Source organism: Centropristis striata, chromosome 8 (genome assembly GCF_030273125.1).
Source record: "Centropristis striata isolate RG_2023a ecotype Rhode Island chromosome 8, C.striata_1.0, whole genome shotgun sequence".
In the NCBI taxonomy this organism is placed as follows: Eukaryota; Metazoa; Chordata; class Actinopteri; order Perciformes; family Serranidae; genus Centropristis; species Centropristis striata.
The window spans coordinates 17,623,917-17,638,901 of record NC_081524.1 but is presented as its reverse complement, the minus strand read 5'-3'; the positions used below and the strand labels follow the sequence as shown (position 1 = coordinate 17,638,901).

At 40.1% G+C, this 14,985-nt stretch overlaps 1 long non-coding RNA gene and 1 pseudogene across 1 annotated transcript; one reads left to right on the top strand and one right to left on the bottom strand.

Annotated features, from left to right (window-relative positions):
* Window positions 1-841: 841 nt before the first annotated feature.
* Window positions 842-14,985, top strand: part of LOC131976780 (tumor necrosis factor-like) — a 36,993-nt pseudogene continuing 22,849 nt past the window's right edge.
* LOC131976783 (uncharacterized) lies at window positions 9,704-11,867 on the bottom strand. The gene is made up of 3 exons (XR_009394821.1): window positions 11,718-11,867; window positions 11,030-11,088; window positions 9,704-10,465 (listed from the first exon to the last, which is right to left on the bottom strand). It is a non-coding gene; the product is annotated as an uncharacterized LOC131976783 (long non-coding RNA).

Sequence of the window (14,985 nt, the reverse complement as noted above, 5' to 3'; positions counted from 1 at the left end):
CAGGTACATTTGTTTGGACAAATATAATGATAGCATATAATGATAACAAAATAGCTCATAAGAGTTTAATTTAAGAGCTGATATCTGGACATTTTCCATGGTTTTCTTTATAATAACCAAAATCATTATCAAGAAAACCATGGAAACCCCCTTATGACTAGCATTTGAATCCCACTTTCCCCTGACGTTTGACGTTTGTGTGTTTGTGTGTGTGTGTGTGTCTGTGTGTCTGTGTCTATGTCTGTGTTTTTGTCTGTGTCTTTATGTAGGTCTGTTGTCTATATAATTTTCATTATGGATGCATCCCTTTGCAAACAAGCAGGCATGCATTGGGCTGCTTTTTCATTTCATTTTTTTCTTTTCTTTTCTTTTCTTTTCTTTTCTTTTCTTTTCTTTTCTTCTCTTTTCTTTTCTTTTCTATATTACATTTTCATTTTTCTGTGTTTGTTTTATTTTGGTTAGATTGATTTGGGTGGGTGGGTGGATCATCATTGTATTTCTACGTCACACAGCTGTGCTATATTTTATTGAATCTCGAATGCATACTTTTTTTGTAACAAATGACCTCTCACTTTTTGTGTTTTTTCACAAAAAGAAAAAGAAAACTATGGAAAATGTCTAGATATCAGCTCTTAAATTAAACTCTTATAAGCTATTTTTGTTGTTATCATTATATTTGTCCAAACAAATGTACCTTTAGTTGTACCTTGCTTTCTTGAAAGCAAGGAGAAAACAAGGGTGGTCTAATATTTTTTCCATGACTGTAGATATGCAATATGTACAATGCTGCATGCATTTGTTAAGCTATTTATATTTATTCTAATACTTTTGAATATATACAAACAGTATATTGATGTGTTTTCACCTCCCATTCAAAGTGTCCCTTATGGCTTCTTCACATTCAACCTACAGTATTTATTTATGAATTGTCAGACTTCTTCTCACTGCAATGGCAAGGCAGCCATCCATTTAGAAGGTGTGTCATAGTTTACTGTGATTTGGTCCTAATGAGCTCACAATCTCTTTCCCCTACTTGTGGGATCTAAAAAATATTGGTCAGGAACATGATAAGGAGGTTGTTGCATGAGTTATTCATCAGCTTCAGTCAATCTGTGATTCCACTTTCTGAATAACATACCTATTTGGTTATGAAACACCCTGTGGAGAGAAGAGCCAAAGTGTTTCAACATGCTTCTTCCTGCTCTGTTTCCACGTAGCTACGAAGATGGAGAGACTTCCAAAGACGAGCTGGAGTGGAGAAGGGGGCGGCATCCAGCTTGTTAACAACCAGATCATCATCTCACAAACCGGCCTCTACTTCGTCTACAGCCTGGCGTCGTTCAGGCTGTCCTGCAGCGAGGGCGGCGAGGTGGAGGGAGCGGGAAAACACCTCACACCTCTCAGCCACAGGATCTGGTGCTGCTCAGACTTCATCGGCAGCAAAACCTTGCTGATGAGTGCTGTGAGGTCAGGATGCCAAAACACGGCTAATGCTACCTATACACCAGAAGACTTTGAAGAGATTTGGAAAAAACTCCTAGAAAACTATCAGCTCACACCTGCTCACATCTAAAGAAGTGTTTAGAGTTTTTAGTCTCACACTGAGATTTTAGACAGACTGTTAATCTTTCAGGGTCACTATTTACAAGACTACAACTAGATTCTTTTAGCATTTTTTTCCTACCATGCAATTTTTTTCCCATCATGCTCTTAGTAAAAACTTACCAAATGGAGGAGAAGCAGCTTTTGGCTCCAGCTGCTCTAGTGTGTGCAGTGGTTTGTGTTGAAAAAAAGAAAAACAACAAAAAGAAGACCCCACAAAATACCCCTCACAAAGCTGTTTTTCTGACATGAAAAGTTGACTATTTTACAGTCGAAGTAGATATAAGGAAGAATAAAGGAAATGAACATTTAGAAATTAATTCATGATATACCTTTATGTTCTATTTAATTATAATGTGTTTAATTGAATAATTATATTTATCGTCTCTACCAACTTTCATTTAGTTAATCATACATTAATCATCCATTATATATTACTTATTTATGTATAGGCCTACATTAATTTATACATTTTAACTGGGTCTCCTTACTGTTCTCTTGTGGCCGTAAATATATGACATCACTATATTTTTATTGAGGACTGAACTTACTAGCTTTATTGTGATGTTCCTTTTTCCTGTGGAAGTGGTTTTACTGGCCGGTCTGGAACCGGGGACTTTTCCCCGCTCATCTATTGGTTGGTGATTGTGTTACGTCACTGAGACTTGAGATAATATCAAACACGTTTGATATGATCCAAACCCAAGACTAGGAAAAGACTGATATGAAACAGAGCAGGTTACTACCTTAAACTTAACCATGGAGATGACGGGAGCGCCGTGACTCCAGTAAAAGATCCAATCCTCATTCTCCAACCCGAAGAAGCTCTACTCCATCTTCACAAACCTCCTGGTCCCTCCAACCCCCCCTCCTACCTCCTCACTCCTACCGACCCACTTTGTCAACCACTTCTTGAAAAAGATTGAGGACATACGCTCATCATTTACCCATCCAGTCTTACAACCTGCCTCTCTTCCTTCCTCGTCATCGTCTCCCACCCTTTCAGCATTCACTCCACTGTCTCCTCCTCAAGTGCTCAGCCTTGTAACCTCTGCCCATCCTACCACGTGTAAGCTGGATCCTATTCCATTCCCACCTGTTTCAGTCTATTGCTCCGGATCTCCTCCCATTCCTCTCCCATCTTATCAACACTTCCTTGACTACTGGCTGTTTTCCTAACTGTCTGAAGGAAGCAAGGGTGAATCCTCTCCTAAAGAAATCCACCCTCGACCCATCCTTAGTGCAGTAGTTCTCAACCTTTTTGAGTCGTGACCCCCAATTTAACATGCATGTTGTCCGCGACCCCCGCTCACTGAACAGAATCTCACACGTACAGTTCAGATCACCCAAAAAAAGGAAACAAAATGACCAAAAAAGACACAAATTGACCACAAAATGACCAAAAAAAGACACAAAATGACCCAAAAAAGAAACAAAATTACCAAAAAGACACAAAATGACTAAAAAAACAAACAGAAAAAGACCAAAAAAAGGAAACAAAGTGACCAAAAAAGACACAAATTGACCACAAAATGATTAAAAAAAGACACAAAAAAGACACAAAATGACCAAATAACACACAAAATGACAAAAAAAGGTTGAGAATAGCTGCCTTAGTGGACAACTACAGACCCGTCTCTCTCCTGCCGTTCCTCTCCAAAACTCTGGAACGAGCTATCTTCAATCAAATGAAGACCTATCTCTTCCAACAATACCTCGGTTAAGTCATGGTCACCTAACATATATATATATTTTTTTAAATGCTCTTCTTCTTTGCTCTTCTTTTCTTCTTTAACATATAGCACTCCTTTAGCGATGACAATTGGCTCTTAAAGTTATGTACTTACTTGATTCCTGTGGTCTAAGTCTCGTACCTTCAGGTTGAATGCACTTATTGTAAGTCGCTTTGGACAAAAGCGTTAGCTAAATGACATGTAATGTCATGTAATGTAATGTAAAATTCCTAGATTTACAAAAGACTTTCAGTTTTTAGTCTAGGACTGGGAAATCGTTTGGTGTAAGCCCAGCATAAGAGAGATGACACAAAGCTCTGCACTAGGGGTGCACCGATCGCCAACTTCTTAATTTTGCGGGATCGGCGATCGGCCGATTCCTTTACGTCTAACCGATCTTATCTACCTAGATAATAACCCGGAGGCCGGCTGGTTAAGAAGAGCCGCTGTTAGCGGCAGTTAGCTACAGTTAGCTCTGTAGCAGTACATTGTGTATGTGCATCTGCGCAGGTGTTCACTTAGCGATCTCTGTTTGTCCCGCCCATAGACTGCCTTGGAAAACCATAGACACATATGCTGCATCCCAAAGCCCTTAAGTTTCGCCTCCTCTATCCTCTATCCTCGCTTGAACCGGAAGTTCTTTCGCGGGCGCCATCTTTAAGACCGTCCCAAAGCCCTTATTTGTGATCGGAGGATAGAGGATAGAGGATAGAGGAGGCATATCGGAGGAGGCACAAGCGAGGATACACGAGAGAATCCTATGCAGAAGTCTTTTAGCGGTGGCCCCGCCCCCTGACTTATTGAATAGACGCAGCAGCTGATCGGACTGATGTCATACATCGCAACATCGCTGTAGTTTGATACCGGAGTGAAGACAGATCACAGATTAAACTAAAGTGTGTCACCACAAGTTTTATATTTTATTTATATGATTCACCATGTAATTAAAATCTGTTTTATTGTGACTCTGAACAACAAAAACACCACAAACATATTTCTACATTTATAATAAATTAAGAGAAACATCGCTCTAGAAGTTATTTTCCTTTTTCCTTTTTTTCCTTTTCGTGATCTGTTTTTTCCACCGTACAGATTTATTATGGATATTATTAAAGTAAAAAAAAAAAAAAACAGTAGAGAGTCTGAGAGTCTGTCTGTCAGCAAGAAACACTTTTACATCGTTTGTCATTTTCATCAGTACCACGCGAGGCTGATCATTACTGAGTGACATAATTTACATTTTACCTTCATCATCTAACCTAATAAAATATTGGCCGGTGTTCAGCGGACACAATCATGTTCTGGTATATTGAATAATTAATTTATCACCAGGATCGTCTACTACGACGGCGTATTAGGGCAATATACGAAATAAATAAATAAATAAATAAATAGGGACCCAGCCACCATGGCATGATTAAAAACAGATAACATGAGGTGATGTTACGACATCACCACATTTCATTCCTTTCTACCTGCGGGATGTCTCTTCTTCTCCATCACTCGCTCTGTTTAAGGTGTTTTATCAGAGTGATCCGACTGACGCTCCTCCTCCTCGCGTTCACACGGAGCGCTGTCTCTCTTTCAGACCTCCTCTGCTTCTTGTTGACAGTTACAGTGTAACGTTCGTCTAAACTTTTTTCACAGCAGCAGGTTTATTGTTCCCAGCCTTCATTCCTCACGGTCATCCTCATGTTATGCGTCTTTACGCTGCCATGGAGCCGGGTTTATGGAATCTTTATTCATCTTTTTGAAGTGTGTGTGTGTGTGTGTGTGTGTGTGTGTCTGTGTGTGTATGTGTGTGGCACCGGACGGACCCAGTGAGGCATGGACCAGTATTACCCCCCTCCCCCGGGTCCGTATTTTTTTTTCATACTTGGCCCTAATAGTTGTCCTTATACAGCAGCAAATAATAATTAATAAATTATATAATGACATTCCCGTGCCCCTGAGCTGGACACAGTTCACAGTATAAATACACAATGGAGGTTGTTATTCATGTGCAGGTGTTTGTTAAACAGAGAAAACACTTATTATTATTATTATTATTATCATCAGTGCATGTCTCCAGCTGTTAAAGCGACTGACAGCTGATTCAGCTGTGATCCGCTGCCGCCGTCATTAGAAACGGACGTCGCTTCACGTGACGCTCCGGAGGGAAGGACGTCTCATTTGTCTTAAATCGTTTCTCCTCTCCTCGCTTCCCTCACTTGCGTCTCTCCATGCATCCCCGGTGGGCGGGACTAAGACGCAAGTGAACGGCGCAAGTGAGGGACGCATAGATGCGAAATAAGGGCTTTGGCACGCAGCCCGTTTCTCCTCTCCTCGCTTCCCTCACTTGCGTCTCTCCATGCATCCCCGGTGGGCGGGACTAACGCCTGGATTCCACTGGATGCGTAACGACTCCGTCAGGGGTCTGTCCGCAACGGCTGCGTATCTACGCAGTCCGTCAACACCCACCGGATCCGTCTGTGTCGGAGCTGTTGCGGACAGCAGAGTCCCGAGGACGCACGAGATCTCGCGAATTCACGCCTAATCAATTGATATAATTGGAAGATAATCAACATCTCCTCGTTAATGACTGGAGACAAATCCAGCGACTCCGTCTTAACGAGCGCTAACGAGGTCGGCCGGCTTGTTAACGAGCCGGCCCACCTCGTTAGCGAACCCGAGGTATTTTATTTTGAAAATATACCGGTGTTTTATTTTGTGTCTGTGCAAGACTTCCTGTCCCGAACGATCTGCTCTGTGCTGAATTTATGCGTAGTGCTCCGTCGTCCGACAAAAATAGAAGCTCTGCGCAAGTGTTGCGAGGGCTGTCGGATGGCCCTGCGTTGTCGGACTCATTACGCAGCGGATCTGCAGTCGGTGGAATCTCACACATTGATTATAATGGGTGCGTAACGGCTCCGACGACGGATCTGCAGCCGTTACGCATCCAGTGGAATCCAGGCGTAAGACGCAAGTGAACGGCGCAAGTGAGGGACCAAGCGGCAAGCTCCGGTCCTGAGCTGGGAAGCCTATGCGGAAGTACCAAAAACTGCAGTTCCTCGACTCGCCGCTTGAGGCAGGCTGCAGAAGGGAGCAAGTTACATTGACTCTCATGTTAAAATGTCCGATTTCACAGTAGAAATAAACTTGTTTACAGCCTGGTTCAAACAATGGCTCTAGTTTCAAGAGCTGATTTCTCTTTTCATGACAGCTCTGGGGGGGGGGTGAATTATTTTATATCTCACTAGTTTAAGTTTTGAAAATGCTGCATAATTGAGGGCGCTCCGCTTTGAGTGACAGCTCGGTGCTCTGCGTCATCGCCGCTAGCTGGGAGCTAGCCGCTTGGCCCCTCTACTTAGCTCATGACTCATCTAAATCAGTCACTGAACTTGTCGTTCGCCGTGTGTGTGTCATCGTCCTGTTTTTCTGATATTTTCTGCAAACATTGGACTGACATAATGTCTTGCTGTGCTGTTGATTGTACTAACAGACCGTCCAAGAATTCTGTGTTCCAGTTTTTTCGGTGAGTGAAATTCTATAATTACTTAATTTATATGTTAGTAGTAATTATCAGGTATTCGCGCCGGTTCGCGCTAGCTTAGCTCGTTAACTAACGAGCTAATTAACCAGCTAATGCTAGCTTCGGTAAGCATTTACGTCTTATTCAGCAAGGTTTTTGAAAGCTTATGCTTGCCAGTTATTGAATCGGTATGCACCATAGTCGAAATGAAATATAGAAGTTATAATTTACTGTGATTATTACCTTATTTATACAGTCTATGGATAGTAGTTCTTGAACAAATCAAGTTTGTGTGAGTGTGGAAAATAAGGTACATCACGTTAAGTTAACATTATGCAATATTAACATTTAATTAATTTAATTTCAGCACTATTACAGAAATACTGTTAACCTACCGGTTGCAATATGTTATTGTGTGAGCTGGAGTTGGTTAGGAACGTAAAAATCAGTATATCAGACGGTCTAATCCAACATTATTTTCATATTTATATTTATATTATTACAAAAAAAACATGCATTCAGACTATAACACTACAGAAGCCGGGCTTTTATGGTAGCGTGCCGGCTGAGACATTGACATTTACCTGTTTCAGGAGCAGTTGTGCCGTGAGAAGCGTGCTGTTTACTCTATGCGTTAATTAATATTAATAATAGATAAATACATTGCTTAACAATAACTGCATTGAGTTAGATGACAGGAGACTGAGTGAACACATAAACAGGGAAAATTATACTGAAAATAAAACGCACGTGGACATAGAATCTGTAAGGTAAATTGGAAAATAAAACTCAACACAGTTAACACAGTATTTGTTTTAATTGTTGTAATTATGTTTGGCTCAGGTGAATTACATTTGTACATTACATTATTTTTTTCTTCCCATTATTGTCGAAATCATTCCAAATATTTCTAACATAAGTGCATTTGGCACAAAATAAATTTAATTGAGTGTCCCATGAAATAAATAAGTAAGTGTAGGAAATATGCCTGCCACTACACAAGAATAGACTATGTTTAAAAAAAAGTCTGAAGAAGGTAATCTTACACATATATCCACTGAATCTATTTTTCTGAATGAAGTTTTCCTCTAGGTGATCCAGAGAGGCTGGACCAGTGGGTGCGCAACATTAGAAGACAGAACTGGACTCCGAACAAGGCTTCTCGTCTGTGCAGTGACCACTTTGAGAGACATCACTTCAGCACTGACTCCAGGGTACAGAGACCTTTTTCCCCCTATACCTTACAAATAATCAGGCAACTAACTGGTTTGACCCATTAAGGCCTAAAGCGCCTGGGAAAAAATGCCTGGAAAACCTATGGGCGATTTTCAAATGACCCCCTAAAACCTGAAGTTTTTCTGGAAATTCAACACCTACTAAATAATAGATTTTTCAGCCTCTGTAGCAGATAAAAATGAAATTCAAAAAGTATTTGAGAGCTTATACCCGTGGCTTTCATACGAAGTTGAGTTTATTTGTCCAAACCTTCAATAAAGTTTTTTAAAAAATCAACAAACTCAGCAAATGTTACATTTGACTGAATAAAAAATCCTATGCATAATACTAATACATGTTACACTTAACAAAATAATTTTTTTTATCAAGTGTTGCTGAGGTAATGATCCAGTCAGTTTATCTACAGTTACTTTTCATGTAGCTAGTTCTGGATTTGTTCGTCTGAGGTAAGTGCAGTTCAGTTAAAAAAAAAAAAAAGCATTAAAAAAATGTTCGTTTCATTCACAAAGGCTGTGTGAAATGTTAGTGTTAACCTAAATGTTAATGAGATTGTCTCTTATTTTTCATTATCAGTAAAGTTTTTTTTTTTTGTCAGACTGTTCTATTATTTATCGATGGTCATCACATTCACATTACTAGTGATTATCAAACATTTAGCATATTTTTTTTTGTCCCTATTGCTCACCCTCTGAATAGGTTCTCCACTGTCATATTTCCTTTTATTTCTCCTTATGTCTTGTGCCCATACATTTTAGTTTCTTGTACGTTTGTCTCGTGTTATATGTTCCCACTCCTGGCCTGCACCTTGCCGTGGTGAGTGGGCTTTCAACCAAGACAGGCTCTGCTGAATTTTTCAACTTCTTTTCTTATCTTTCTCTCATATAGGACGCTTGAGGATACACCTACAACGCATAGGCCATAGTGTGATGTGTTCTCCATTGTTAAGAGGTTGAAGGCATCAGTACATCAACAAATTATGTTTTTACCAAATTATGACACTGGGGTTGTTATCAAAGTTATATCCTCAGAATTATAATTACAACTATTGCACATATAAGTGTACTTGAACCATAAAAACCCAACTTGTAAATGTGTAACCCTTAAAATGTATTTTCAAGAATGCAAGACTTAAAATTGTTAAGCTGTTACTTGTGTACTGGGTGTGATTCTTTTGTCATATATAATATAAAAAAGGCACCTTCTTCAAAGCTGGCATTCATCTGTTTCCTATATTAATTAGAAATTGTCATCCTAACCTTTGACATAATGCAATAGTTCATAATTCTCAATGTTATTATTAGGATTGGATTTGCTTGTTAACATTGACCAGATTTTAGGTCTTCAGAGTAAAAAGAATGGAAAAGCTAGTATTTGCTGGTAACATATGTATCTATTGTGAAAAAATGTTTTTAGCTGCACACTGAATTGTCTTAAAGCCTGCTATTTTTTCTTAATGTTATATTAATATGTTTTTGTATAGTACTGTGTGATTTGCTTGTCTTTTCAATTGACATATTTTGTGTCAGCAGTAAAGAGAACTGGAGAACATATAAACATTTATTAATAGAAAATATAACATTTATAACAATATATACATATAACACAAGGGCCCAGAGAGCAGCAGACCATACAGTGTGTTGGGGGAAGGGGATAAAGGGTGGAATAGAGGAAGAGCAACAGAACAGGAAACAGTGTTATGGCTACATTTGTTGTGTTTTTTTTAACTTTTTAACAAATGTCAACATTAGCCATGACAGTCTGGGCTATTTTAATGCCTAAAATGTGTCCCAAAGGCCAAATTCAAAAGCAGTGACACTGCAAACTGTCAGCAGTTCACTGCATTTGGATGTGGTCTTTCAGGCAGTTGGCCAATGCCCCTAAAAACATATCATTCCCACTAGGTGTGAGATAAACTTTATCTGCCAAAAATATCCCAGGACTGTTGTCTAATGTTAGGGTGCTCAATCATGGCACAATTTAATCCACGGACAAATGTAGCCATAACACTGTTGACAAACTTCCTGGCCTTGTCCATCTGTCCTGGGTTTGCACCAGCCCTCCACCGGCACCTTTGGGTCAAAGAAGAAAAAATAATCTTCATCCCAGGGTGCCGGTGGTGGAGCTGGTGCAAATCCTCCATCATGTTGACCAGCTGGACACGGCTGGTTTCCCCCATGTCGTTGCCGCCACAGTTGATCATCAGGTAGTCTGGGGCTGCTCTTCCTCGCAGGGAGTGGTCGAAGAAGGGGAGAAAGCCTTTCCAACGCAGTCCACCCCAGCCAAACCAGCAAACGTGGACGTCAGGTAGGCCGAGGTTGCTTCCACATGTCTCTGCTGCTCTCTGGGCGCCGGACAAAGCTGTCCCCAACAATCCATACGGTGGCTGTGGGACAAAAATAAATTACAGCAATAGATTGCACCAGGTAATGAAAAATATTAAAACCACCTATAAAGGGTGGCTCAGTACTATTGTCTCACCGGTTCGATGGAACAGGGGGCACTAAATGCACAAATACCCCGCTGTGAAATACTCACACCAAGTAAAAGTTCTGCATTTAACTTTTACTACTGATACTTTAAGTACATTTTGATACATTTACACTTTTTACAAAGTTTTTAATGCAGGACTTTTACTTGTAGTGGAGTAATTTCACAGTGTGGTATTAGTACTTTTATTAAAGGAATCTACAAAATGCATTTTAATCAATATATATTTTCTATATATTATTGTAGTATTGTTGTAATAAATGTATTATATAACCAACATGTTTATGTTTTCAAAGTAGAGGTAATCTTAAAATACTGTTAGTGTGGTTTAATTTATAAAAACGCATAATAGTTTGAATAAACTGATCATGTTTCTTATATTGAATCTTTACCTGAAAGTAAGTTAACAGGCAATGTAATATCAACTGTCAAGACTTAATTAACAAAAACTGGTACTTACGGTTTATCCGGAGTGGAGCAGCTTTGGTGGAGATCTCACTCGCTGCCATTACTGATTTACTGAAATAAATATGCATGTTGTAAGAAACACCGAAGTACCGTTCTTCCTCCACTGTCATTATGACAATAATCACACACAGTGCTGTAAATGGCGGTACACGTGAATAAATAAACCCCCCCGCGGACTTTTATCACTGTCAAAACCACTAAGCATTCTAAGCTTTAATGAAACGCATAGCTGTTATGCACTGGTGCATCTGAACTGAAAATCAGCAATAAATCCCGGCGATAATAATTATGACTAAAATTACGCAGGTCATCATCAATACAATATATATAGCAAGAACATTGTGGCTACCAGTAACCTCACATGTAATTTAGCTAGCTTACTAACATTAACACACACACACACACACACACACACACACACATATAGGCCTATATATATATATATATATATATATATATATATATATATATATATATATATGCCTATGTAATAAACGGTAATAAATAGCATCACTCTGATTCGCGGCCAAATTGCTGCAATCGCCGACAATATGTAGTTTAACCAACTTTAACAGATTGCAATGAAATAATGAGCATATATATTGAGTAATATAATATCAGTCTAAATGTCAGGTCGTTATTATTTCAAGTTTCGTTGTATAGTTTTTGTTTCAACTTACCTTTGTTAAGATAACTGAGAAGGCGGCAACCGGCGGCAAGGGTATGCACCGTTATGTAGCATCCGTAGCATCAGAGTAGCATATAGCCTAGCTTCTTAGCCTAGCTCCTTAGCCTCAGCTATCTTGCTTGGTGGACGTGTTTCAGTGCATGAGCCCGCCTCCACTCCAGCTCTTAGCCAATCACAGGAAGTTGGGCGGAGTCAGCCCTGCCAAGATGGCGACTGGGGGAACGCCCACAAAGCTTCATTTGCGCTCTTCAGAACCCTATGGGTGACGTCACGGTGACTACGTCCATTATTTATACAGTCTATGTGAGGGACGCATAGATGCGAAATAAGGGCTTTGGCACGCAGCCATAGACTCCGCATTGAGTGCTGAAGCGTACGTCGACGTCGCCGCCATCTTGGATGTGGCAAAGTGGAGGAGCGGAGTGAGTGCATGAGTCAGCGAGAAGATGCCTCATTCATGTGCTGCATGGAACTGTACCAACAGATTTACAGTACAAACCCGATCCCATGGCCTCACCTTTCACAGGTAAGAATCAAAAAATACTTTTGATTGTATCTGGGTATTATAACCTCATTTTACGAACAGAATTTGCTGATTTTGGCTAATACTATGAAGTCCCGCGCATAATACTGTGATTTTCCGCGGTGAAACAACGAAGAACTCTTTCTTAGTTAACTAAATTGGCCCGAATTAACTGCTCTGATTGTTGTTAGTTGCTTTGCTAACGTTTCTCATATTATGTAGGTTTCCCAAAGATAAGGAGCAGAGGAAACAATGGGAAACAGCTGTCAGAAGGGAAGGGTTTTCGGCTGCTCCGTCATCCATGCTCTGCAGTGAGCATTTCAGACCGGAGGATTTTGATAGGGCAGGTCAGACAGTCAGGATCAGAGCTGAAGCTGTTCCTTCAGTCTTCTGTTTCCCAGCTCATCTCCACAGGGTAGGTGTATCACTATGCTGTAAGGATACCATAATTCAACACCACACTATGCTGAAGATGTTTTTTCCCTTTCTTAATGTGAAGGAATCAGTGATGTTTTTTTGTATTACACGGTGAGATAATTTCTTTATTTTATCCTTGGCTTTAGCCTGTGGTTACCAGGACTTCTCAGACCTCCAAGAAGGCTCAGGAGATCCTGTCAGACCTTGTCCAAGAGGCCGAGCCCCTGCCTATCCCCAATGTTGTGAGTAATAAGTGCTAGCTATGCCTCAAACAGCTGTGAGCATTATGACCCTGGTTATATTCAAACCTCTTGTCACCCCCACCCCCCATGCCCTAATAACACCTCCCATTCTCTGTCACTCTTTCAGGCAGACTTACAGTACCTACACATATGCACATACATTGAAACAGTATTGAATCTGCACCCTTGACACACACACACAGTGTTGGCAGTACAATTAAGGAGTGATAAGATTCAGAATGTGTAAGAATGTGGGACAGTTGCCAACAATTTGTACTAGTATATGTATATATATATATATATATATATATATATGTATATATATATATATATAGTACAGGCCAAAAGTTTGGACACACACCTTCTCATTCAATGCGTTTTTATTTATTTTCATGACTATTTACATTGTAAATTCATCAAAACTATTAATGAACACATATGGAATTATGTACTTAACAAAAAAGTGTGAAATAACTGAAAACATGTCTTGTATTTTAGATTCCTCAAAGTAGCCACCCTTTGCTTACTAGAATATAAGACATGTTTTCAGCTATTTCACACTTTTTGTTAAGTACATAATTCCACATTGGTTCATTAATAGTTTTGATGAATTTACAATGTAAATAGTCATGAAAATAAAGGAAACACATTGAATGAGAAGGTGTGTCCAAACTTTTGGCCTGTACTGTATATATATATATATATATGTGTGTGTGTATACACATGATTTATAATATTTTCATCCTTGTCTGTACTAGGACCACTCCTATGCTCTGCCTTCATCAAATGAGGATCTGAGAGCCAGACTCGGGGAAGCCCTGGCTAGGGTGGATAGTCTGGAAAGAGAGAGGAGGAACGCAAAGGACAGAGAGAGGAGGGCAAAGAACACTGTGAGTGGTCTTCTGCAGGATCTCAGGGTGAAGCAGCTGATAAATGAGGAGTTGAAAGAGCAGCTCGATATATACTCAGGTAAGATTAAAATACAAATATGATCTTTACTGTATAATATTTTCTCTTCTTTGTTAAGACTTCCTAGTGATTTCAATGGTACTTACTAATTTGCCTGTGCTATTGAATTTCAGATCTTCCAATACACCTCCTGTCAAAACAGAGCCATGAGTACACTAAAGACCAGAGGGAGTTTGCCATCACTCTCCACTTACATGGTCCAAAGGCGTACAACGGTTGAGGGAGACTCTTAACATCAACCTCCCACATCCACATACATTGCAAAGGTATTGTTCATATTATTTGAAACCTTTTTTTCCATGTTAGCTGTGCATATTATTTTATCCTGTTATGACTGAACAGATTGAAAGGCGGACATACCTACACCTAGCATTATTAACATCTGCCAATACTGCTTCCAGTGATTATTGATCAGCCATAAAATCCTGATCAGGGCACCCATATTAAATTACTGCTTTTCTTTCTTACCAAGGTGGATGAGCTCTGTGGATGCCAAGCCTGGCCTTAACATGATGATGCTGGACATGTTGAAGGGAAGACAAGAGGAAGACCCAGCTAAATATGGTTGTGTGTGTCTCATGTTGGATGCCATGGCCATTAAAAAACATGTACAGTACAACCCCCATACCCAGAAAATGTCTGGGTTTGTGGATATGGGGGATGGTCTGAATGAGACAGATGTTGCCACTGAGGCTCTTGTTTTTATGGTGGTAGGCCTTCAAGGCCACTGGAAGGCCCCAATTGCCTACTATCTGACCAAGTGCCTGTCGCCAGAGACTCAGGAGGTTCTGCTTGTTCATGCGTTGGAGGAACTGCATAAGTGCGGCATTAGAGTGGTATGTGTCACAATGGACGGGCATGCCTCCAATGTCCGCATGTGCAATCTACTTGGGTGCCAGCTAAAGGGAAACCCTGTTGAGCCCTTAAAAACATTCTTTCCACATCCAGTGACTGGAGAGAGGGTGTTTGTGATGATGGATGCTTGCCACATGTTGAAGTTGGCATGGAATATGCTGCAGGCTTACAGTCCATTAACCAGTACCAGTGGCCAGATCAACTGGAGATACATCGTTCATCTGAATGATGTCCAAACAAAAGATGGATTGCAC